This window comes from Mustela erminea, chromosome 3, assembly GCF_009829155.1.
Source record: "Mustela erminea isolate mMusErm1 chromosome 3, mMusErm1.Pri, whole genome shotgun sequence".
In the NCBI taxonomy this organism is placed as follows: domain Eukaryota; kingdom Metazoa; phylum Chordata; class Mammalia; order Carnivora; family Mustelidae; genus Mustela; species Mustela erminea.
In genome coordinates this window covers 17,899,583-17,925,775 of record NC_045616.1, presented here as the reverse complement: position 1 = coordinate 17,925,775, position 26,193 = coordinate 17,899,583, and the positions used below count along the sequence as shown (strand labels likewise).

Genomic DNA, 26,193 nt, shown 5'->3' with positions numbered 1-26,193 from the left:
TGCAAATAGTTTCATGTTTTTTTTTTTTTCTTAAGCCATATTGGTAAATATTTGTAGGACCTGACCAACCAAACTGAGATGAGTTCCCAGAGTCTCAGGGTAAAACTGTTAAAAGTTTTTGTCTGTAGTTTTTAGAAGTTTCAACAACGTACAGCTTAAGTTGTGGCTCATAGAACAAATATCGTTCCTCCCCATGCCAATATGGTTAGCAGTGTGCTTGCCATCGGCCAATAAGAATGGATGATGAGATTCTGGCCCTTTCTTGACGAGTAAGAAGTTGTGACCTTGAGGCTGGTGACATAAATGATTGCACAGGCAGATATTTGAAGACTCCTATTAGACTGTTCATGTATGGCTCACATCTGTGCCCAAGTCCCTGATTTTCGATATGCCATCCCTTTGTCTACCTAAACTTTGTTGGGAACCATTCTCCCTCATCTGAGCTCAGGTCCTGGGACCCTCAGTGAAATGCTGGTGCACCTGTTAGCCCAGAGTAGGGCTCTTTTGCGGATGGGAAAATAGGATGTGCGATTTTGGAATTTTCTACTACCCAAATTTTTTTTAAAAGATTTTATTTATTTATTTGACAGAGAGATCACAAATAGGCAGAGAGGCAGGCAGAGAGAGAGAGGAAGGGAAGCAGGCTCCCCACTGTGCACAGAGCCTGATGCGGGGCTTGATCCCAGGACCCTGGGATCATGACCTGAGCTGAATGCAGAGGCTTTAACCCACTGAACGACCCAGGTGCCCCTCTACTACCCAAATTGCATCTTGATTGCAGTAGTACTTACATGTGTGTATCTCACACACACACACACTTCAAAACTCACTGAACTGTGTACTTTAAAGGGATGCACTTAATTATATCTCAACACAACTGATTAAAAAACTGTAGAATAAAATAGTTATGCTATAATCAGATTATTATTCACTTCTCCATAAAGTAATCATTGACATTAAAAACAAAACCCTTTGAGTGCCTCAGTGGCTCAGTCATTGAGCGTCTGCCTTCAGCTCAGGTCATGATCCTGGGCTCCTGGGATAGAGTCCCACATTGGGCTCCCTGCTTGGTGGCAAGCCTGCTTCTCCCTCTCCCCTGCTTGTGTTTCCTCTCTCTCTGTGTCTCTCTCTATCATATAAATAAAATCTTAAAACAAAAGCAAAAACAAAAAAAACCCTTCAGTGGCTCCCATTTATCTATAAGATTAAATTCACAGTGCTACAGTAGATATTTAAATCTCTCTTCTGTATGGTCTCAAGCTACCTTCAGCAAAGGTATTTAACCTGTTTTGTGTAACGGGTCTTTTGGTGGTCTGGTAAAAACTATGGACTCCTTCACAGAGTAACGTTCTTAAACACATAAAACAAAACACATAGGAGAACAAAGGAAACTGATTCTGTGGAAATGGTAGCAAAATACCTGTGCAGTTTGTGATAGAGTAGTATATGTTCTTTCTTATGACCTAACAAGATCTAGCATAAATCTCCTAACTACCATAATTTCTTTTTTTTTTTTTAGATTTTATTTATTTATTTGACAGACAGAGATCACAAGTAGGCAGAGAGGCAGGCAGAGAGAGAGAGGAGGAAGCAGGCACCCCACTGAGCAGAGAGCCCGATGCGGGGCTCGATCCCAGAACCCTGGGATCATGACCTGAGCTGAAGGCAGCGGCTTTAACCCACTGAGCCACCCAGGCGCCCCCTAACTACCATAATTTCAAAGTATCGATGAGCCACCAGTGAGCATAAATCATAGTTTAAGATGTCTGCAACATTCAGGTGAAAAGAAATAATCTGTGAGTGTTAATGGTGAAGGAGTAACATATACTGCTAATAATCTTATGGGTTTTTGTTGTTGTTCTTGTTGTTTTCCCCACATTCATGATGGAAGGAAATGCTAAATTTCAGTGAAAGATCAATGAAAATAAAGGTGCATTTTTTTCCCCTATCACATTCAGCCTCCCTCCATACACACCATCCCCACCCTGACTCCTTCCCTGCCTTCTTTCCAGGTTAAAAATGCCTGCCTATTCCCGAGCTCCCTGACAGGCCCCAAGACACCCCTTGCTTGAGTGCAGAGGTCCCCATCCTAAAGACGCAGAGACAGCAGGTAACATGAGTATGTTAACAGGTGGGAAAGCCAGGCAGTGGAGGACAGGACCGTAAAGACTGATACACAAAGCCTGTGTCTTTGCTCAGGGCATTCTCATAAAACTTTTCTTTCCCTTTCTTTCTTTCTTTCTTTCTTTCTTTCTCTCTTTCTTTTCTTTCTTTCTTTCTTTATACAGTAATGTACTCGCCAAATAAAGATTAGCCAGCCTGGAGTTGGCCAGTGTGTAACTACTGCTTAATCAACCAGAATGAACTGCCAGTTCTCTTCCCTCTGCCCTCCCCTGCCGCATCTCCAGAGAGTTTCCCTTCTGCACAAATTTCTTCCCTCTAATCTCTGTTAATCAAAACACAGCTAGTTCAGAAGTTGGCATTTCCTGCTTCCCCTTGCTGGAAGTCATCTGGTCCTTGTTTGGGCTCCCAGAACACTGGGTTCGAATCTTTGTCTGTGTTCTGTTCTGTTTTGTTTTGTTTTTGTTTTTTTAAGGACAGGTCACATTTTGGCTTGTACTGTGTTGACTGATGTGCTCATTTCATCTGCTCCAATCCATCCCAAGCTCCTAGATGGCAGGACACAGCCCTGTTTCTCTTTGCAGCTCCCCACTATGCACCCCCCTCCCCGACCTGCACTCTCTATGCACAGAACTGAGCAGACATAGGAGTCAGGATAGTTGTATGGAGTCAGCCCCTGCCTCCCTGCCTCTTTCTGCCTCTGTCTCTGTCTCTTTTCTCCCACCACTAGAACTAAAGCCCTGATATAACCTTTCTTTCATGGAAGGGCTTACAGTTTAGCCACAAACCTCTCAGCCAGAAAAGTAATTGATGTTACTTAAAGCCTTCCTCCAGGAATGGATATTCCTTTACTAAATCACCCATTCTTATAACCCCTTAGAAATAAAGTGAGCACTTACTGTATGAAATACATCAGGTCGGATCACACCTTGATCCGAGTTTGTGAAACTGATTCTTAGTAGCCTGGAGACTTCTTCCTGAAGGGTACTCATTCCTCTTCTCATGAGGGGGACATGCCTGAAGACCGTTCTGCTACCATGGTTGGTCAGCAAGTGCCCAAGGTCCCCTTAAATCCCTATCTGTGTGGACTCCATGAAGTTTGTTTAAAGGCATGAAAAATGAAAAAATCTTACTTTGCATCCTGGTTTTTTTTTTGCATCCTGGTTTTTATAATTATTTAGAGTGTGACCTTGAGTAAATTACTGAAGACCTCTGAGCCTCCATTCTGTCGTCTGTGATAACATCTACCCCCCAGGGGTTTGTGGGTTACATGAATTAGTACATGTACAGAGCCTAGAACAGAGCCTGGCATGTGGTAAGTGCTCAGTGAAGGTCACCAGCACTAGCTAAAACAAAACACCCCCAAATACCTGCTTCCTATCTAAGCACCTGCTGTGAGCTAGCCCCAGCTTAGCCATCAGGTTATATGAAGCTGAACAAAACATAGGAAGGAGTTCATAACGTAAATGGAATGGTTTTCAATCTGTAGACTAGAGATTCCTTGGGGAGACATTTTTCTGAGAATCTATTTGTTCATCAGACTGAATAAATCATCTGGCCCAGACCTATATGTTTTATTTTTTAAAGACATATGCAGTGACTTTGGGATTAATACATGTCAAAATCATTTAGAAGAATGCCTTATTTCATGTTTTGTCATTCTGTGTTACCTCAATCATAAATGTGATCATATGGTGGTTCCCAACACTTTTTTTGAGAGAGAATGAGAGAGAGAGAGAGAGAACATGAGAGGGGGGAGAGTCAGCAGGAGAACCAGACTCCCTGCTGAGTGGGGAGCCCAATGCGGACTCAATCCTGGGACTCCATCCTGGGACTCCAGGATCATGACCTGAACTGAAGGCAGTTACCTAACCAACTGAACCACCCAGGCACCCAGTTCCCAACATTTTTTGGAGGATACTAAAAATAGCTACTGGGACACCTGCGTGGCTCAATCATTTTAAGCATTAAGCCTTCGGCTTAGGTCATGATCTCAGAGTCCTGGGATCAGGCCCCACATTGGGCTTCCTGCTCACCGGGGAGTCTGCTTCCCCCTCTCCCACTCCCCCTGCTTGTGTTCCCTCTCTTGCTGTGTCTCTCTCGGTCAATAAATAAACAAAATCTTAAAAATAAATAAATAAAAATATAAAAAAATTAAAATAGCTTTTTATGGCTAAACTGTGTGGATCTATCAACTGAGTGGACAGTGTGGTGTGGTAGAAACCCGAAAAATCATGTCAGCTTAGGCAGAGGAAATTCTGCCCCTGAAGAGTGGCAGTCAGGACCCATATAATGCAGGATAGAGACCGACTTTCAAAGACTATTTCACCACAAGTCTTCAGGTGCTTCCCAAAAAAGTTGGGAACCCTTCACATAGAAGAAAGAAGTAGAGGGAATCTCTCCAAATGGCCACACACAGTGGGCTTCTGTTCAAGAGCAAACTCTTTCTTCAATCCAGCTGACAAGGGAGAAGGTCTCTCAGATTCCTGGCATCAGAGGGAGCCATTCGGGGTTGCTAATGCAGAGCTTCTGTGGGTGCCTCATGGCCATGGCTACTGATGGAGGGTCCCCCCTTAAGAGCCTAAGTTTGCAGAGAAGCATTTGAATCCCTTCCTCCTGCTGCTGTTCTGGTCCTCTGGGAACTTAGGAATTGTACATCCCCATGGGGTCAGTTGCTAATAAGCAGGTTTAAGTTCTTAGATCACCTCTTTTTATAATAGATGACACTATGTGGTGGGGGTGGGAGAAGCAGAAGAGAGTTGGATTCTGGTCCCCTTTGCAGTTTGAATTTTCTGTGTTGGCAGTCCTCCTAGGTAAAGTCTTTAAAAGACCGCAATGACTTTTCTGGCAAAATTACTGGGAACCGCTGCCAAGACTAAGAAACCCACAGTCAGAAACTCAGAGATTGGATATGAGCAAACCTCCTCCCTTTTTCTTTAAAGTCCCATGCCTGAAAAATAGTCATGGTGCTACTTTGTTGTGTAAAGAAGATCGTTAATATTTCCACCCTGATCCAGAGGAAAAGGTCAGTATGCTTTTATGCAGGCAGGTCTTGGTGACCCCTGGATAGTTACTTCATTCTCAAGGCACTTGGTGATCTCTATGGAAAAAGAAACCTCCCTGGTTTTGTGTTCTGTTTTGCTTTGTTTGATTTTTGTTTTTCTTGTCTGGGAACTAATGTCTTTGGTTACTCCCAGAAAAATTGTAATGAGGTACCAAGCATATTGGCTGGCAGAGAGCAGACACTCACTATAAGTCTACTGATTGACTAAAGAAAGGACTTTTTCCCCCAATCTGTGTTAGTCCTCCTTAATCACATTCCCATATGTGAGGTGTTTCCCTTCAAGCACTTACCTTCTTTCATTCAAAAAGCTGCTACAGGCCTGATGAACAAGTGGTATTGTTTTGTAGTTATGAGCATAAGCTTTGCAGCCAAATATACCAACCTGTGAATTCTGGTTCTGCAAATATCAAGATGGGTGATCTTGAACAAACAACTCTGGAGCCTCAGTTTCTTCTTTGTTAGCATGGGTTCATCAACAAAACTAACAGGCAGCTTACCAAATGGGAGAGGATATTTGCAAATGACATATGTGATAGAGGGTTAGTATCCAAAGTATATAAAGAACTTCTACAACTCAACATCCCCCAAAACAAATAATCCAATTAAAAATTGGACAGAAAACATGAAGAGACATTTCTCTAGAGAAGACATCCAGATGGCCAATGGACACATGAAAAGATGCTCCATGTGACCATCAGGGAAATGCAAATCAAAACTACAATGAAATATCACCTCACACTTGTCAGAATGACTAAAGTCAACAAAATAAGAAACAATGGGTGTTAGCAAGGATGTGGAGAAAAAGGAACACTCATGCACTGTTGGTAGGAAGGAAAACTGACAAAGCTACTGTGGAAAATAGTATGGTGCTTCCTCAAAAAGTTAAAAATACAGGGCTGTCTGGCTGGCTCAGTCAGCGTAATATACATCTTGATCTCAGGGCTGTATGTTCAAGCCCCACACTGGGTATAGAGAATACTTAAAAATAAGATCTTTTAAAAAAAAAAGTTAAAAAAATAAATAAAAAAGAGTTTAAAAAAAAAAGTAAAACTACCTCATGATCCAGCAATATACTACGAGGTATATGCCCAAAGAATATAAGAACATGAATTCAAAGAAATAAAGTGCACCTCTATGTTTATAGCAATATTATTTACAGTAGCCAAGATATGGGAGCAGCTAAGGGTCCATCAGCAGATGAATGGATAATGAAGATGTGATCTCTCTCTCTCTCTCTCTCTCTCTCTATATATATATATATATATATATATATATGTATATATATAATGGAATACAACTCAGCCATCAAGAAGAATGAAATCTTGCCGTTTGCAATGACAGGGATAGAGCTAGCGCGTATAACACTAAGCAAAATAATTCAGTCAGAGAAAGACAAATACCATATGATTTCACCCATGGAATTTAAGAAATAAAACAAACTAGCAAAGAGAAAGAAATGAGAGAGAGAGTGAGACCAAGCAAGAAACAGATTCTTAACTGTGGAGAACAAACCGATAGTTACCAGAACGGAGGTGGGTGGGGAATGGGGGAAACAGGTGATGGGGATGGCATGTGCTGGTGATGAGCCCGGAGGGGGGGATGTAGGGAAGTGTTGAATCACTATATTGTACACCTGAAACTGATATGATGCTGATTGGAATAAAAGAAACACTTAATGGAAAAAAATCCCATGTGTTCAATAAAACCTACCTTATAGATTTGTTGGAAGGATTAAATGAGATAGAGCAGGTTTGTCCAAATTTCAGTCACTTGCAATTTGCCTGTGCGTTTTTTTCTGTGTTCAAATATCACCTATCATTATTCCCTAATGTTTTCTTTAAACTAACTCAATTTTTTTTAATACAGCTCAATTTCAAAAGGTAAATGGACACTTATCACCTCCCTGGTGATAGAATTTAAGTGTAAATATAAACATAATGGAGACTAAACAGTAGTATTAAGTTTGGCCTGGTTATTTTTGCCAGTCGGCTCTCTTTGTCTGAAAGAAAGACTATTGTCAAGTGTTAAAGCTCTATCAGCCCTGACCTGATACTTTCTTTTGTATTTAACCCAAAGAACTGTAAAGTGATCAAAAGGAACTTTTTCACTATTTGATTAGAAGTAACTTAATACTGTGCTTTTGTGTGGCAGGTAATACTGTCTCACGTATCACCAATGACTTGGGCATCACATTTTAGAAAACTGGGACAAAATTTATGAAGACTTTGTGTTTCTTAGCAAAGATCCTATGTCGGAAAAATTCCGCTGAGAAAGGGCAGTTTGACATAGAACAGAGGGAAGGAGACACCGGTCTGGAACCCCTCCGATGATCCCTGAGCTGCCACACTGGACCTAGAGGGCAGTTCCTAACCTGACAGTAGGTTCTCAACCTTGGAAGTCACTCCTGGCCTCAGGGGAGACTGGGAACCTTCAGGCATTTACAGAATTCTCGGCTGTGGGGGTTTTCTGCAGATAATGGAAGGAATCTGAAGGGGTAGAAGCACCTTTCAGGTTTTCAAAACTCAAAATCCATCCTGGTCTCCATCTCCCTACAGGCCATCTTGGGCTGAACACCCCCACCCAGTACCTCATGTCGTGACTGTACGTGGAGATAGGTCTTTGCAAAGTTCATTTAGGTAAAGTGAGGTCATCAGGGTGGGTCCTACTCTAATAGAAGTTGTGTCTTCTAAGAAAGGATTAGGACAGGGAAGGGGTTCACCAGCAGGCCAAGGAGAGAGGCAAGAAACCGAGCTTGCAGACATCTGACTTTGGACTTTGAGCTTCCAGAAATTTCTGTCATGGAAGCCCTGCCCCCACCCCCAGTCTGGGGCACTTAGTGACAGCAGCCACAGTGAACTGTTGTATAGAATGCGTGCGTCCCATCTGAATAAAGGGGATACGTGCTAAATAGTGCATTGTCCCCCGGCAGTGACCGGTGTGTCACCCACAGGCTGGTGTGTGTGAGAGTTAGGACTGTCCACCTTCATACATATGTTCTTTCATTTACCATCTCCTAAATCTGCCCATCCAAATTCTTCTGTGCCAAGAAAATAAAAGGTGGGTGGGTGGGTGTCCAGAAAGACTTGGTCATTCTTTCCGCTGGGAGCACAGATTTTCGGGACGTTTTATGTAATCCTGGCAAGAGATTGGTAAATTGGATTATCTTACATGCCACGACAGAAATCTGTCTCCTACCCCACTCGAGTCCCAAATAAGCATGTTTTTCCCTGCGTTGACCTTTCCCTCCCTTGCATTTCTTAAGCACGAAAAGAGCATTTCCACTTTGCTATAGGTCTGTCCTGTGCCTAAGTCCCAAGGTGACAGCCGTATACCATCTCTGTGTTCTTCCCTCTTCCCTGCTTTTTCCTCCCCCTCCTTTGTGTCAGCTGAAGCTGACCCTCGTCTCCCCTCCTCACTTTTGTGCCTTTCCGAGCATCTAGAGCATGCACGAAGCTCTGGTCAAGGACCAGTTAATATTTAAGCCCATTGAGCTCATTATATATTCTTTCTGCTCATGGTGTACCCAAAGAATGCGGCACAGCCAGAAATCTCAAAGGCTTTGGGAAATCTCAGACTCAAAATCTAGAGTTAAGGGGACATTCTCTTGGGGACCGTGTAACCTTTGCAGCTCGCCTCTGGAATTCGGACTGTCCCCAGTTAGGTCTGTGACATCTTGGCCGTGGTACATTCCATTTCTTGAGAAAAGTTCTCCTAGCCCCGTGCATTCAAATAAATTTCAAACACGACTTCTTTGAATATCATCTGTAATCCCGAACGTTGGCCAAAGAAGCCCAGCCCTCGAGGAGGTTCTCAATGCTTCTGGGCTCCCTACTCGGTTAGCTGGGAGAGGAAGATGTTTGAGTGTTTGACCCAGGCAGGTGTTTTGAGGCCTTCCGTCCAACCAGTTCATCCAGGAGTATATGGGAGCATGTTAGAAATAAACAATGAATACTGTTACACTGAAAAGAAAGAAAGAAAAAAGAAAAAATATATATATATACACATATATATATATATAAAAGAAATAAGCAGTTTAGCTCATCCTCAGTCACCCGGTAGGGACAGGAGAAAAAGGAAGAAGATTAAGGAAAAGGAACAAGATTAAAAAAAAAAAATACCCTCAGAGCTGCAGATAAACAGTGCATCAGTCAATCCCAGGAGCCTCTTCCTAATTTAGTGTGCCAGGGACTCAGAGGGTAGGGATTGCACGTTAGAACTCCCAACCCCACCCCACCCCGGGTGCTAAACAGCAGCTTCGCATCATGGGTGGGAAGGCCACAGGGGTTACTCACTGTTTTTTGTTTTCTGTGGCCACTGTTTCTCTTTGGGAATCAGTCCCTCCCTCTGAGAGTGTTTCCTGGCCTGATGGAGGAGCCTATCTCTTATTATACAATGTGTTCTGATTCATAGGTTTTTGTGAAGGCTCCGCCTTTGAAGAGATCCTTTATCCAGTTTGCAAGTTGCTGTGCACTTGGAGTGTAGAAAATCTGCGGAGCTCTGTTCTCTGTGTTTGGCCTCAAGCACCTTGGGTTGCTGTGCGGGAACAATCCAGTGTTTTCCTTCTTAATGAGCTCCTCATCCCTCTCCTTCATAATTCTGCAATTTATGGAAAGTGTTGCTGGACATGCCTTTCCTGATTGCCATATCTTCTCCCATGCACACACACTTGCACACGGACACGCTGACAGCCAGGGCTTTTGAACATCAGACTGTGTCTAGTTTGTCAACCGAGCTGTGTCTCGTGTTTGCGTGCTTTTTTTTTTTATTTGTTTATTGGAGAGAGATCACAAGTAGACAGAGAGGCAGGCAGAGAGAAAAAATTCCCTTGTCATTTCAATCTGTCTTTCCTCTTCTTTTCTCTCTCTCTCTCTTTTTTAAAAAATATTTTGTTTATTTATTTGTCAGAGAGGGAGAGAGAGAGCACACCCAAGCAGGGGGAACCCAGTGTAGGACTCAGTCCCAGGACCCTGCATTACCTGAGCTGAAGGCAGAAGCTTAACCGACTGAGACACCCAGGCATCCCAAAGATTTAATTTAATTAATTAATTAATGTTATTATTTGACACAGAGAGAGATCACAAGTAGGCAGAGAGGCAGGCAGAGAGACGGGGGGGTGCTGGAAGCAGACTCCCTGCTGAGCAGGACCCTGAGATCATGACCTGAGCCAAAGGCAGAGGCTTAACCCACTGAGCCACCCAGGCACCCTTCTTTTCTCTTTATGCCGGGTGTTGCTACCTGGAGATGGAGATTCAAAGAAAATTATTCTTGAGACTTTATGATATAAAAAGTACTTTGGAAAGAAAGGAGATCACCCTTGTTAACATTTTTGTAACACCTCCAAAGTTGTTTTTGTTTTTGTCTTTAAGATTTTATTTATTTGAGAGAGGGGGGAGAGAAGGAGACAGCAAGAGAGAGCACGAGCAGGGAGGAGAGGGAGAAACAGACTGTCTGCTGAACAGTGATCCCCACACTGGTCTCAATCCCAGGACCCTGAGATCATGACCTGAGCCAAAGGCAGATGTTTAACCCACTGAGCCACTCAGGTACCCCACATTTCTAAAATTTCTGAAGAGCAGAGCCAGCCACAGCAACCCGGGCACCTGGGCATCAGGCCCATCTGAGAGCAGATTGGGTTTCTGTCCACCGAAAAAGATGTCCTCACGCAAGGTTTTTTTTCCCTCCTCCCTTATCTACTGGCTCAATTTTCTAAACAATTCCTCGCCATGACCTTCTGTCATAGAAAACAGATGAGTTAACTAGGAGTGAGTAGTAGTGAAGAGCCAGGCTTTACCCATCACAATAAAGGCAAGCCTGTCTCCTAGCCTCATGCCCGCCTGTCAAGTTTTTTTCCCTTTTTTTTACAACAGGCGTGAAACCAGAGCCATTCAGTCATTCATTCATGGGGAGACATTAGTCAAGGAGGGGACACTTTTAGGCTCAAGATGTCTCTAGAGCAGGTAGGCTGGGGCCTGTTATCTCACCCGCTTACACACTGGGTGCACTTAACATGGGGTTCCCTCCAAGAGGCTCCTGTGGCAGATGGGCTGACGTGGTCCCCAGCAAACCCATCTTCTGGAGCTCATGTCCTCAGCTCGCATGTGGTTGGGCCTATAACCTCTAGCAAAGGTAATGGAATGTCCCTGTGGGGATTAGGGTAGGATATACAAGATTCCGTCTTGCTGGCATCCTCACTCTAGAAACCTCCTAACTGACTTTGAAGAGGTAAGGGGGTGGCCCATGTGTGGGCAGCTGAGGGCAGCTGTCTGCCAACAGCCGTCAAGCAGCCGGGGTCCTTGGGCCTGCAGCTGTCGGGCGCTGAATTCTGCCGGCCACCTGATGTGAGCCAGGAGGTGGAGCCTTCCCCGGTCAGGCCTCCAGATGGGAATGCAGGCTGCCCCACACTCTAACTCTAGCCTTATGAGATCCAGATAAGCCATTCCTAGGCTCCTGACTCACAGAAACTGTGAGATAATATATAAATGTTGTTTTAAGCTGCTAGGTTTGTGGTCATTTGCTAAGTAGCAAACTCCTAGGACAAAAAGAGTCACCTGGCCCAGCATGACCCCACAGACTCCAAGAGCTGGTTAGGTTGGCTTCCTCTATTCATCTCTCCTATCTCCCTTAGGATCCTTGGTATGCAGAGCTGTAACCCTTCCACATAACCTCTCTGAGCTGGGCAAATGTGTTTACTCTTCAAAATCAGAGAAATGATGGATCAGAGTTGTTTGAAGCAAGACCATAAAGAGGGATAGGGTTGAGCGCTGAAAAACTATATAGATTGAGCGCTGCATCACGGAAGGGGTTTAAGACGTATCCTCTCCCATTTGCCCCCCACTCCCAAGTACCTTTTCAGAACCCATATTCCCACTGTTGTAAGACTTGTCTCAGGGTAGTCCATTTAATTACATTACAAGAATTCCATTCTTTCATTCATGAAGCTCAACAGATTTCATTTCCTCATTTGTAAAATGTCATAATAGTGCTTGCTTCGTCTAGTTGTGAGAGGAAATGAATTAATTTATATAAATTGTATAATAATTGCTTAACACATTGTAAATACTATCTAAATGGACATTATTATGATAATGTTATTATTATTGATGTCGTTCATGGTGTCGTTTATTATTATTGCCAGGCGGGGATGTAGACACAAGGAATGTAGATAAGAATAAGACATGACTCTACTCTGTAGCAGGTTCCTTACATGTTAGTGAGCTAAGTTCTGAAAAGAGAGGTGAACAGGACAGGAAGTTTATGAAATAGGGGCTTGAAATTAGCAATATAAATTCCAAAACCAGGGGCACTTGGGTAGCTCAGTCAGTTAAGTGTCTGCCTTCAGCTCAGGTCATGATCCTGGGGTCCTGGGATTGAGCCTTGTGTCGGGCTCCCTGCTCAGTGGGAAGCCTGCTTCACTCTCTCCCACTCCCCTTGCTTATGTTTCCTCTCCTGCCGTGTCTGTTTCTGTCAAATAAATACATCAAATCTTTTCTAAAAAAAAAAAATGAAAAACAGGGGCACCTGGGAAGCTCAGTAGGTTAAGCCTCTGCCTTCGGCTCAGGTCATGATCTCAAGATCCTGGGATGGAGCCCCATATCAGGCTCCTTGCTCAGTGGGGAGCCTGCTCCCCGCCCCCGTTGCCCCCACCGCCTGCCTCTCTGTCAAATAAATAAATAAAATCTTTTTTTAAAAAAATCGAAAACAAACAAAAAAACCGAAAACCAAATTCCAGAACCACATAAGGCATCCTGAGTAAACACATTCTAGGAGGGCTGGAGCCTAGAAGTGGGAGTTAACAAAAAATGCATCCAGTAGCATCCTATGTACTCTTGGTTTCTTAGAAGTCAGTCAATGCTGAAAGAGAAGAGATTGATGATAGAATGTCATCCATGTTATCATTTTCACAGGGTCAGTGTGGCTAATGCAAAAAGAAAAGAAATTTAAAAATTTAAAAATACAAAAAGAATTAACTCGCAAAAACCATAGCCGTGGGATTATAACTCATAGCAAATTGTATATGTGGTTATATGAATAAATATTAGATATATTTATATATAAATATTATATATTGTTATATTAATTAATTATATGGTATAATATTAAATATTATATATAAAAATATTAGAGTAAGTGTAATGATAATATTAACAATAAATAATATGTAATATACAAATATAATTATTATTTATTCAATTACAGGTTAAGTATCAGGAAAGTTAGAGTTGCTGGCTCTTGTTTCCAGAAAGCTCGTGGAGAGTCTCAGGGTCAGCAGTCTTTGCTGGTAGGCAGGAGCAGAGTGCTGGTGCCACAGTCTGTTCCTGTTCTCTGGGAGCGTAGTTGTTCCTTTTCACGAATGGAACATGAGGAACCCTAGGGGACATGAGCTGCCCTGCCCTCCATGGGACAGTTGTGAAAAATGAATCCCTTGGGGCCAAGACTTGGCCTCCAAACAAAGAAGATATTCAGAGGTTAATCCGTGTTTTCCTTGGGGTTTCTTGATCAAGGTCTCATCCAGGATGAGAATAAAAAGGAGACTGTATCCTTACGAGATCGTGTCATGTCGTAATTGGCTGCTGGTGAGTGTGTCTCAGCCTGTGCTTGACCCTTGTATTGCTTCTTTTTACCTCTGTTCCTAGCATGCTGTCTGTAAATAGCCAGATAGTCTATCTATATTTACAAATAATGAGTCACTGGATTAATAGAACTAGACAGGAACAGTTAAACATGCAGAAGAGGGGCAAAACAACTCATTATGCAATAGTTCTATAGTTCTCCTTTCCATTTGTGGGCTCCCACACCGAGGGTACATTTTGGCCAATTTAGATATGATCCTGCTAGGGACATACTTTCAATCTAGAAGTGAGAGGCCATTTTCAAATATTGCGTCTCCAGCAATAACCCGTTTCTTGAGACCTTCCCGAGACTTTTCCCTAACTACTTCATCCAACTAGTGCTTTGTTTTTCTGGCTCAGAAAGGATGAAAAAGAATTCTCCAGTGCTTTTCTCCTAAACTGCAACTCTGCCAGGTTTTATAAGTATTTGTGTACCGAGCGAAACTAGGTGTTTTGATTTCCTCCCCTGGTCTGTCACAAGAGGACAGGATCGTCACCATTGGGGTTCTTGAGAGCTTGAAATCTTGTTATAAAAGTTCCTGTCACAGTCTCCTATGCTGAGGGGACTGTGTTGAGGCCCAAGTGGCGAAGCGTTGTATCTGGGTGTGTCTGAGAGGCTGTTTCTGGAAGAGTTTAGCATTTGAATGGGTAGACTGAGCCAAGAGAACCTTCACCAGTGTGGTCAGGCCCCGTCCAAGTGAGGGCCTGAATAGAACAAAATGGTGGAGGAAAGATTTTGCTCATTTTGCTTGAGCTGGGACATTCACCTTCTGCCCTCAGACATTGGTGCTCCTGGTTCTCCCAGAGTGTGGGCATTTAGACTCTGTCTGTGATTTATGTCATCAGCCCCCACGAATCTCAGGTCTTTGGATTTGGACTGAATGACACCACTGGCATTCCTGATTCCCTGGTTTGCTGATTTTTTTTTTCATGCATATTGTGTATCTCCAAGACAGCTTGAGCCAGTCCCTATAATGAGTCTTCTCTTGTGTATCTGTAACTATCTATCTCCTATTGGTTCTGTTTCTCTGGAGAACCCTGACTCATACACACTTCTTCACAGATCAGCAAGTGTACACATAGCTTTGCTGTATGAAGATCTGAACTTGAATTAGCTTTGCGGTTTATTTCTTGGAGTGGAGGTAACATGAAAATGAAGTGCCACATGGAGGTAGGGTTTGGAATGATTAAAAAGAGGGCCTTGTGATGGAGTCTAAGCTCTACTGTTTATGCTCTTGAATGGGGTAAACTTTCTAAGTCTCTTCTTCCTCTAAAATGAGAATACAACTACTTCATTGAGATCCTCCAATTCGATGAGATGGTTTATGTGAAAATAGCATAGAAGTAAAGCAATCAGTAATTACTAACTCTTCCTGTGTTTGTTTTTTTTTTTAATATTTTATTTATTTGACAGACAGAGATCACCAGTAGGCAGAGAGGCATGCAGAGAGAGGAGGAAGCAGGCTCCCCGCTGAGCAGAGAGTCCGATGTGGGGCTCAATCCCAGGACCCTGAGATAATGACCTGAGCTGAAGGCAGAGGCTTTAACCTACTGAGCCACCCAGGAGCCCCTTCCTGTGGTGTTTTGATTGGGAGTCAGGACAAGGAAAGAGGAGGAAAGGTTAGGAACTCAGGTGCTGTCTGACACTAATGGAGGGAGGGGGTGTAGGAGGCAGTGTTTTAAAAATGGTGACATGAGGAGCACCTGGGTGGTGTTTTTGTAGCAATATGAAACTAACACATGAAGGTAAAGATGAAAGTTTCATTTAATTCCATTTATGCATTTATTTGCTCATTTATTACATTATTTTTTTAAGCAATCGTGAGCAGCTCTAGTGAACGAGAGCACTGAACCCATTGCTGGTAATAAAAGCACGAGTAATACCCAGTCCCGACTGTCAGCATATTCAGAAAGTCGGTGGGAAGACTAGAAAAATGTTTCAGACTTCCTAAACTACTTGCTGTGCCTTAATTCTCTGAACTACTCAACCTCTCCTCTTGCCTACAATTTTCAAAACAATTAGTCACAGTGGGGGTGTGTTATGTTTTGCAAACTCGTTGGCATGAATGTAGTATAGGCAAGTTCAAGAAAAGCTAATGGATTTTTCCCCGTTGGTCTAGGTCCAATGAGATCATGCCTTTGGTGCCCTTAGTTGTAGGGCTGTGACCGTTTGAGCAACACCCACATCACACTCCCGCTGCCCACTGACACAGTGGCATCTTCCCTGCTCAGAAGACCTACCTGCAGAGGGTTGCCTAGAACAGGGCTTCCCCAAACCCTGGCATGCCTAAAAATCATCTGGGGCATATTAAAACACAGAGTCCTGGGCCCCAACCCCAGAGAATCCAGTTCAGTAGCTTTGGGTTGGGCCTGAGCATCTGAATATCTAATAATTAATTGCCCAGATTGGGCTGCCTGTCCACTATGCATGCTCTGAGACTCTTTGGTGTATCCCTCCTTATTTATTGAGAAATATGGCTCATGGAGCTAGGAGGGGCAGAAGCAGACAAACTCAAAACCATGTCGCATATTGGCCCCATACTTTGGAATACCTGCACCCTGACAGTCCTCCATCCTGGTACCTTCTGTTTTTGTCCCCAGACAGAACTTCTTTGCCCTCCTGTGGTAGTCTGGGATGCCCTGTAGCTTGCCAAAAACTCAGAAGGAAGGGAGAGGAAGGGAGAATGAGTGGTGTTTCCAGACGCCAGGGACCTGGTACCCTTGCCATCATAGCCAGCATCCTATCCTCACTGATGAGGTCAAAACAAAATAAAATGTTGAAATCTCTGATTGGGCAATTTGGCCTAAGAACAGAGTGAGTGTCCCACTGAGGGGTAAGCACTGTGATTGCACAGTGTGCTCTGTGTTCACAGGAGGCATCACGTGATATGGCCGCCTCTCCCTTCCCCATCTTCTAATATCCACTCACCCAATGCTGTTGTCCTTTTTTTTCCCTCACTGCTATCCTTCTGTGAACTCTTTAAAGCCAAAAGGCACACCGGGATGTGCTGACACCCACTGCTTGGTCCTCTGGCATGGTCCTTTGACAGATCTTTGATGCGAGCCATGACATGGCCATAAGCCTCCACATGGCAATTTCAGATGATAATCTTAAACCCCTCCATTGAGTACATGCACCTGTCACATCCCTTTGATTGGCATTATGGATCCCAGGTCCTCTTTTTTAAGATTCAGGAAGATAAAAGGGAGTTGGGGTCCACTGTTTGGAGAAATCCAATTGGAGTTCCAAAGTATCCTCTCCATCATTTGAAAGACTATTTATATTTTGACACTATTTTTCTATAGTGTCATAAATCAAAACTTTGTCAAGTACTGCTTGCTTGATTAAAAGGAAAAATATCATCCTTGTTGTCAAAAATGGTTTTTGCTGAGGTCCTCTTTCTAAACGAAAGATCCTTCTAGAGCTTGAGGAAGATGGTGTATCTTGATGACTATGGTGAAATTATTTCCTTTCTGGCAGGTATCTGCAAAATGAAAAAAAGACTTGTTTGGTGTGTGAACTTTTCCACATCTATAAATCTTTTTTCTTTTAATGAGTAAAAGACCATGATTGCTTTTATTTGTTAAGTGATTACTTTTGTTTCGCTCTAAAGTTCTAAAATAAAGAGACACTTATTCCCTTCCAGGTGTATGGTCTCCATGAATCCATAACCATTCTTGGAGATCATTGGATCATGGGTTGAGAAAATCTGCCTAAAACACCACTGGCTTTATTTTATTTTATTTTACTGAAGTTTATTTACTTATTTACTTACTAATCTCTATACTCAGCTTGGGGCTGAAACTCACAACCCTAAGATCAAGGTCGTGTGCTCTTCCAACTGGGCCAGCCAGGTGTAAAGCACCTCAACTTTAATGTCTCCTTTCCCTCTGAGCTTCCTTTCATCAACTCTCAATTTCAATGAATTCAAGAAAAAGATTTCTGTGAATCAGCCAGCCTGGGAGAAGTGAAAGTATAATGGATCATATCACATGATGCCTTCTTGTGGGGAACATTCCAAAGCTTCCAATGCAATTCCAGAAAGTATAAGGATCAAAGTACAAGAATCAAAACTCCCTCATGCAGTTTTAATTATTCAGACAACAAATTGATCCAATGTCTTTGAAAATTTTCTAAACAACATTGAAATATATATACTAAATGTGAAAAAAAAAAAAAGAAATTTATTCTCCCTGCCCCCACCTTCCACTCTCTTGCCCAGAGGGGAATCTCTGTTTACAATGAATTTATGTGATATATGCTTTATAGTTCTCTGATCTTCATACGTCAATGGGAGCCTGGGTGCATTATTATACTTCTCTAGTTATTACTGAGAAAAAAGAAAGTATTCAGTTTACTTGAGCAAGTTTAATATTTGATGGTTCAGGCCCCCCAAAAAAGAATAATTCTGTTTTCTCTCACATGCTCCAAATCCTAGGGAAGCTTTCTCAGAACTCCCCTGGGTCAGATACATTCCTGGTACGGTCAGCTGGCTGGGATGGGTGTCATGTTGGATCCAGCTAATTCACGGGCGCTTCTGCCACAACCACGTACATATGTGGGTTGAGCAATTTTCTTTTTCAAGAAGAACTGAGCAGGTGCCTCCACTAGCCAACCTTTAGAAGGCTGGTAGTGTTTGTCCTCAGCCTAAAACAGAGTGGAGAGTCGTACAGGAAATGAGAGCACTTTCTTTGTATGATGAACAAGGATTCATTCTTTTTCTTCAATATATTTTTTTCTGAATAACAAGAAATGCACAAGAAACAGAATTGGGGGAATTTTTGTAAGTGCAAATGCAGTAAAATGTCTCCCATCTTTTTACGATAAGCCCCGCCAACTATGGGGGCTAGCTTTTCTTCTTGCCTTTGTCCTTTGGCCCTTTGGGTTTAAATGTCTAAGTCAGTGGTAATTACCCTTGATTACCTATTAGAATCACCTGGGGAATTCCTAAAACTACTCATGCCTGGGTTCCCTCCTAGAGATTCTGGTGCAATTGATTTTGGGTGTGACTGGTCATTGCATTTTTTTTTAAAACTCTTTAGGCGATTCTTATATCTAGACAAAGTTGAGAACCACTGAACTAGGCTGTTCTGCAAGTCTTTTTATGTATGCAAGTAATGCAGAAATACATTCTTTTTCTTTTTTTTTTTTTTTTCCAAACATGGTTCTTAGTATTTAAAACAATTTTCAAAGTCCATGGAGAAAGGGTTCTTAAACTCTGATGTGCAGCAGAATTACCTGGGAGCATAGACAACAGGCTCATTTCCATCCTTGATCAGATTCATTAAGTATGAGGTAGGATCCATAAATGTGTATTTTTTACAAGCTTCTCATTTTCTCTCTTTCTTAAAAGTCTTTAATTTGAAATAAGTTTGTTCATTTATTTATTTACTTACTTATTTAAGTCCTCACTATACCCAGCGTGGGACTTGAACTCACAACCTGAAGATCGAAAGTTGCTTGCTCTTCAAACTGAGCCAGCCAGGGTCCCCCTGAAATAAGTTTATGTTTACATAAGAGTGGCAGAGAATTCCCCTCTATCCTGCCTCTGGCTTCAAACATCTTATATATGGTATACTTAATCAAAACTAAGAAGTTAGCATTAATGCAATTAAATAAACTACAGACTGTATTTGGATTTTACATTTTTTTAAAAGATTTTATTTATTGGGGCACCTGGGTGCCTCAGTGGGTTAAAGCCTCTACCTTCGGCTCAGGCCATGATCCCAGTGTGCGGGGATTGAGCCCCCCATCCGGTTCTCTGCTCAGTGGGGAGCCTGATTCCTCCTCCTCTCTCTCTCTCTCTCTCTCTCTCTGCCTGCCTCTCTGCCTACTTGTGATCTCTGTCTGTCAAATAAATAAACAAAATATTTTTTTTTTTAAAAGATATTATTTATTTACTTGAGAGAGTGAGAGAGCACCAGCTGGGGGAACAGCAGAGGGAGAACCAGACTCCCCGCTGAGCAGGGAGCCTGATGCAGGGCTGGATCCCCAAGACTCTGGAATCGGGACCTGAGCCAAAGGCAGACACTTAACCCAGGCACCCTTTACTATGGAATTGAAAAAGAAATTTTCTTTTACACTTAGCCTCAAATTTTAGTACCCTCCTTTGAGATAACTACTCATAACTCTTCTCTATCCTTCCAGGTTTTTTCCTAGTTAAAAACATGCACATACCAACACATACATTATATAACAATATAAATATTGTTGAGTACCTTGCTTTTAGTCATGCAACAATTTGATAGGGCGATTTTTTAAATGATAGAATGTAGACCATCTAATTTAGCATTTATATAACTTGGGAAAGATAAAGTGTGTTTTTTTTTTTTTAAGATTTTATTTATTTATTTGACAGGCAGAGATTACAAGTAGGCAGAGAGAGAAGGAAGCAGGCTCCCTGCTGAGCAGAGAACAGGATGCGGGGCTCAATCCCAGGACCCTGGGATCATGACCTGAGCCGAAGGCAGCGGCTTTAACCCACTGAGCCACCCAGGTGCCCTGATAAAGTGTATTCTAAACAGAAAACCTTCTGTAGTTGATGTTCAAATCAACAAACCAAAATCCTGGGGCATGGTAAGGCAGAGAAGACATTCTCCTGATTTTGTTTCATAATGCTTCTACAAACCTGGAAATGAATAGAAGGGAGGTACATAGCAAATGGAAATGGTAATAGTCTTCTGAACTTTACTGTCCGAACATGTATTTTAAATGCAAACAACAAGAGAAAGAAAACAACAGGCTAGAAATGAAGTCTTATTGCTCTGGGTGCTGAGAGGAACTGAGAGATAGAAATCCTTTGTTTGTCTTTGAAACTGTTTCTGGCAAGTTATTCAAACTTGCTCCCTTTCTTTCTTGTGTTTAGTGGAATTCACTAACCGCACAACACTGTTGTGAGAAAAGGTTCCCACATCTTTTTTTATGCAAAGGCTTTGAATACACATGAATATGAACTTGAAAAATCTTCATCTGCTGAAAACAGAGGAAGTAGCGTTTTAGCGTGTGTTGATGGTGGAAGCAGAAATAGATGTGGTCTCCAAAAGAAGGTAAAACTGCCTTGTGGTCATGTATGCTTATGATTTTAAAACAAATGAATATTTTCCAATTCTGTCTCGCTGACGTTGGAATGCTTGTTTGTCTGGAGCTTTTGGTATTTGGAGAGAGATCTGATAACATAAAATAAGGTCCACTCCTGGTGGGTGATACATCGAACAGCCTCACCTGTCACTGGAAAAGTTGTCTGGTCAGCAATGAAGCCGAACATTTGGGGCAAAGAGAGTTCCTCTGGGCTAACTCATGGTATTCTGTATTCTCATATTCAGACCTTGAAACAAATATATACATATAATTTATTTAAAGAACAGAAAGCTTTATTTTAAAAGGGGGCGGTGTCTTGGGGCATCTGAGTGGCTTAGTCGGTTAAGTATCTGACTTTGGCTCAGGTCATGTTCCCGGGGTCCTGGGATTGAGTCCTGCATCGGGGTCTGTACTTAAGACATGAACAGACACTTCTCCAATGAAGACATACAAATGGCTATCAGACACATGAAAAAATGTTCATCATCACTAGCCATCAGGGAGATTCAAATTAAAACCACATTGAGATACCACCTTACACCAGTTAGAATGGCCAAAATTAGCAAGACAGGAAACAACATGTGTTGGAGAGGATGTGGAGAAAGGGGAATCCTCTTACACTGTTGGTGGGAATGCAAGTTGGTGCAGCCACTTTGGAGAACAGTGTGGAGATTCCTCAAGAAATTAAAAATAGAGCTTCCCTATGACCCTGAAATTGCACTCCTGGGTATTTACCCCCAAAATACAGATGTAGTGAAAAGAAGGGCCATCTGTACCCCAATGTTTATAGCAGCAATGACCATGGTCGCCAAACTGTGGAAAGAACCAAGATGCCCTTCAACGGACGAATGGATAAGGAAGATGTGGTCCATATACACTATGGAATATTATGCCTCCATCAGAAAGGACGAATACCCAACTTTTGTAGCAACATGGACGGGACTGGTAGAGATTATGCTGAGTGAAATAAGTCAAGCAGAGAGAGTCAATTATCATATGGTTTCACTTATTTGTGGAGCATAACAAATAGCATGGAGGACAAGGGGAGATGGAGAAGAGAAGGGAGTTGAGGGAAATTGGAAGGGGAGGTGAACCATGAGAGACTATGGACTCTAAAAAACAATCTGAGGATTTTAAAGTGGGGGGTGGGAGGTTGGGGGAACCAGGTGGTGGGTATTGGAGAGGGCACGGATTGCATGGAGCACTGGGTGTGATGCAAAAACAATGAATACTGTTAGGCTGAAATAAATAAATAAATAAAAATAATGGAGTCCGCTTGTCCCTCTCCCTCAGCCCCTCCCACCACCCCACATGTGCTTTCTCTCGCTGTCCAATAATAAATAAATAAATAAAATATTTAAAAATTAAAATGAAATTTTAAAAACTTTATAAAAAGGGTCTTGGTCTAGGCTCATCACTTCGGATCCATATTGTTCAACATGGTGGTCTTACGGGGATCAAGTTCATAGATCCGATTTTTTAAATGGCTTCAGTCAGCTTTCTCTCTTCTTTTTTTCAATGAACACATAGTATATGATTAGTTTCAGAGGTAGAGTTCAGTGATTCATCAGTTGTACGTAACACCCAGAGCTCATAACATCACATGCCCTCCTTAATGCCCATCACCCAGTTACCCCATCCTTCCACCTCCCTCCCCTCCAGCAACCCTCAGTTTGTTTCCTATGATCCAGGCAGCTTTCTCTATGGAAATATTACATTCATAATAATTTACCTGCATATAATTAACCTACAAAGGTCACGTGTTTTTTATTTGAGAGGTTTTTTTTCCCATAATATGAGATTGACAACAGGATGGCTATCACTATCATATAGAGATAATTTTAAATATAGCTCTGCATGATCCACAATTCACATACAACACATATTCTTAATCATTTGTAGTAGTATTCATTTTTATAAATTCTGGGAACAAATTTTTGGCATGTCCTAGAAGCCTCCTGGGAAACCCCCAAAGTAGACAAAATAACATTTTTATTCAAGATCCAGAGTGATGAACCCAGACCAAGACCTTTTTTTTAAAATTTTTTTTTTTTAATTTTTTTTTTTAAGATTTTATTTATTTATTTGTCATAGAGACAGAAGCGAGAGCAAGCACAGGCAGACAGAGTGGCAGGCAGAGGCAGAGGGAGAAGCAGGCTCCCCGCCAAGCAAGGAGCCCGATGTGGGACTCGATCCCAGGACGCTGGGATCATGACCTGAGCCGAAGGCAGCCACTTAACCAACTGAGCCACCCAGGCGTCCCAAGACCTTTTTTTTTTTTATGAAGCATTTTTCCCCTTAAATAAATGACGTATATCTGTTCCAAGGTCAGAATATGAGAACTAGGAACGCCATGAGTTAGCACAGTGGAGTTCTCTTTACCCCAAAAGACATCCTTAGACAAAATAATATCTTAGCATTTTCATTATGCAATATTTGGAGCCAAGATTTGGGAAAATCAGTATCAAAAATAATTATCAGAACATTTCATAGCAGGTAAGTTATTGGTTTCTAAAGAAAATAATCATTAGTTTTACCCATACAAATAATCAGAAAGAACAGTTGAGTCACAGAAGTAAAGTAACAATTGATAGATTTTAAAAAAAAAAAAAAGATCTTATTTTTTTATTTGAGGGAGAGAGAGAGTAAGAGAAAGAGAGAGTGCACAGAAGTGGAGTAGGGGTGGTAGGGAGGAGGGGCAGAGGGAGGGGGAGAAGCAGCCTTCCCCACTGAGCAGGGAGCCAGACTCTGGTGTGGATCCCAGGACCCTGGGGTCATGACCTGAACTGAAGGCAGACACTTAACTGTCTGAGCCACCCAGGCTCCCCCAATTGATAGACTTTTAACCTTTTTTCAGAAATGAGATTTTGTAGTCAAAAAGTGAATCAAAGGGTGCCTGGGTGGCTCAGTTGGTTAAGCATCTGCCTTTAGCTCAGGTCATGATTCCAGGGTCTTGGGATCCAGGCCTGCATCAGGCTCCTTGCTCGGCGGGGAGCCTACTTCTCCCTCTCCCTCCGTCCCTCCCCCCACTCCTGCGCGTGCACGCGCGCAGTCTCTCTCTCTCTCTCTCTCTCTTTCTCTCTCAAACAAATAAATAAAATCTTTAAAAAAAAAGTGAATCAAGAAATCAGCAGGAAACCACAAAGATTTAGAAGCCTCTCCAGAAGTTCTCTCTCTATGAGATAAAGAAAGTTTTGTTCTTCATAAAAGCCACAAAAGAAGACGTATTTTTTTTTTTTTCTTAAAGAACAGACTAAATATTCAGGAAGCATTTCCCCTTCAGCTGTTGTTTTTTTCCTCTTTATTATTCATAAGATTCTGTTTTCACATTTCTAATATAACTCTCCATGCGGGTTTAAACATACACAAATACATATAAACAAGATGAATATTTTAAAGCTTTAATTTTGGTGTCCAGATATATTAACTGTGTCTTTGACTTATATGAGATTGGGAATGCACAATACCATGTTTTTATTTATTTTTTATTTTAATTTTAGATAGTGAACATACAGTGCGCTATTGGTTTCTGGACTAGGAGTCAGTGATTCATCACTTACATGTTAACACCCGGTGCTCATCACAAGTGCCCTCCTTACTGCCCATCCCCCATCTAGCCCATCCCCCACCCACCTCCCTCCAGCAACCCTCAGTTTGTTTTCTACCATCAAGAGTCTCTTATGGTTTGTTTCCCTCTCTCCTTTTCTTCTTTTCCCTCTTCCCATGTGTTCATCCGTTTTCTTTCTTAAATTCTATGTATGACTGAGATCATAAGTTATTTGTCTTTCTCTGACTTATTTAACTTACATAATACACTCTAGCTCCATCCACATCATTGCAAATGGCAAGATTTCTCTTTTTTGATGGCTATTATATTCTGAGATATATATATATATATATATATTCTCTTTTTTGATGGCTATTATATTCCACTATAAATCTATACCACATCTTCTTTATGCATTCATCAGTTGATGGACATTTGGTATCTTTTCCATAATTTGGTTATTGTTGATAATGCTGCTATAAACATCAGGGTGCATGTACCCCTTTGAATCTATATTTTTATATCCTTTGGTTCGTCATCTTAATCACACCTTTACCAAGACCAAATATAAATTACTTTTGTGTACTGCTTTTGTACTTTTTAGGTTTATAACTTTTAATCTCTTTAGAAGTAACCAAAGAGGGCGCCTGGGTGGCTCAGTGGGTTAAGCCGCTGCCTTCGGCTCAGGTCATGATCTCAGGGTCCTGGGATCGAGTCCCGCATGGGGCTCTCTGCTCAGCAGGGAGCCTGCTTCCTCCTCTCTCTCTCTCTGCCTGCCTCTCCGACTGCTTGTGATTTCTCTCTGTCAAATAAATAAATAAAATCTTTAAAAAAAAAAAAAAAAGAAGTAACCAAAGATTTCAGATAACTAAAGTTTATCTGTAAGTTAATTTCGTATTAGTCCAAGCTCTAAGGATCTTGGTAACATATTTGAGTTGGGACGATGTAGAGTAATAGAATTGCAGTTGGTCTTAACATTTAGATGGATGGTATTTAAAAGTTTTCAGTAAGTGAAACATTTAAGTCAAAATTATCTGCACTATTGTCTGATGTTTATAAGACACAATCCTTTTATGTGCTCGCTTCGGCAGCACATATATAAGACACAATCCTTTTAAAATATAATAATTATTACGATTTAATTTAGTCAAACACTTACATTTATATCTTTGTGACCTTAACTATTTTATGGAAGAAACAACTTATCTGATCCATTAAATCATAAGAAATTTTAGAAAGTTTAATCAGTCTTCTTTAAAAGTAACCAAATCCTAAGTCCTACAGAAAGGAGAATGTACATTTTAACCTTGTTTCACATTTTATTGCAATTAAATCAGCAAGAGGATATTCAGTTTTCTTTAACAGCTTTATTCAGATTCAATTCATGTAACATATAGTTCTCTAGTTGAAAGCTTATCATTCAGTGGTTTGTAATATATTCACAGATATGCGTAACCATCATCATAGCCAATTTTAGAATATGTTCATTATTTTAAAATGAAACCCCAACCCTTTATTCATTCATTCATTCACTCATTCATTTATTTATGAGAGAGAGAGTGAGCAGTGTTGGAGAGGGGCAGAGGGAGGGAGAGAGAGAGAATCTTAAGCAGGCTCCATGCCCAGCGCAGAGCCTGACATAGGGCTCAGTCCTTCGACCCTGAGATCAAAATCAAGAGTTGTATACTTAACCAACTGAGCCACCCAGGAACCCCTAAACCCCAAACCCTTTAGTTACCTCCCTGCCTGCTGCCATCACTCATTCCTCCCAAGA

At 41.8% G+C, this 26,193-nt stretch overlaps 1 long non-coding RNA gene across 1 annotated transcript in view; it reads left to right on the top strand.

Moving 5' to 3' along the window:
• Positions 1 to 13,691, top strand: part of LOC116585958 — a 60,234-nt gene extending 46,543 nt beyond the window's left edge. The window contains exons 2-3 of the long non-coding RNA XR_004283819.1: positions 2,013 to 2,110; positions 13,382 to 13,691. This is a non-coding gene — a long non-coding RNA (uncharacterized LOC116585958). The remainder of the gene's footprint in view (positions 1 to 2,012; positions 2,111 to 13,381) is intronic.
• The last annotated feature ends 12,502 nt before the right edge of the window (positions 13,692 to 26,193 follow it).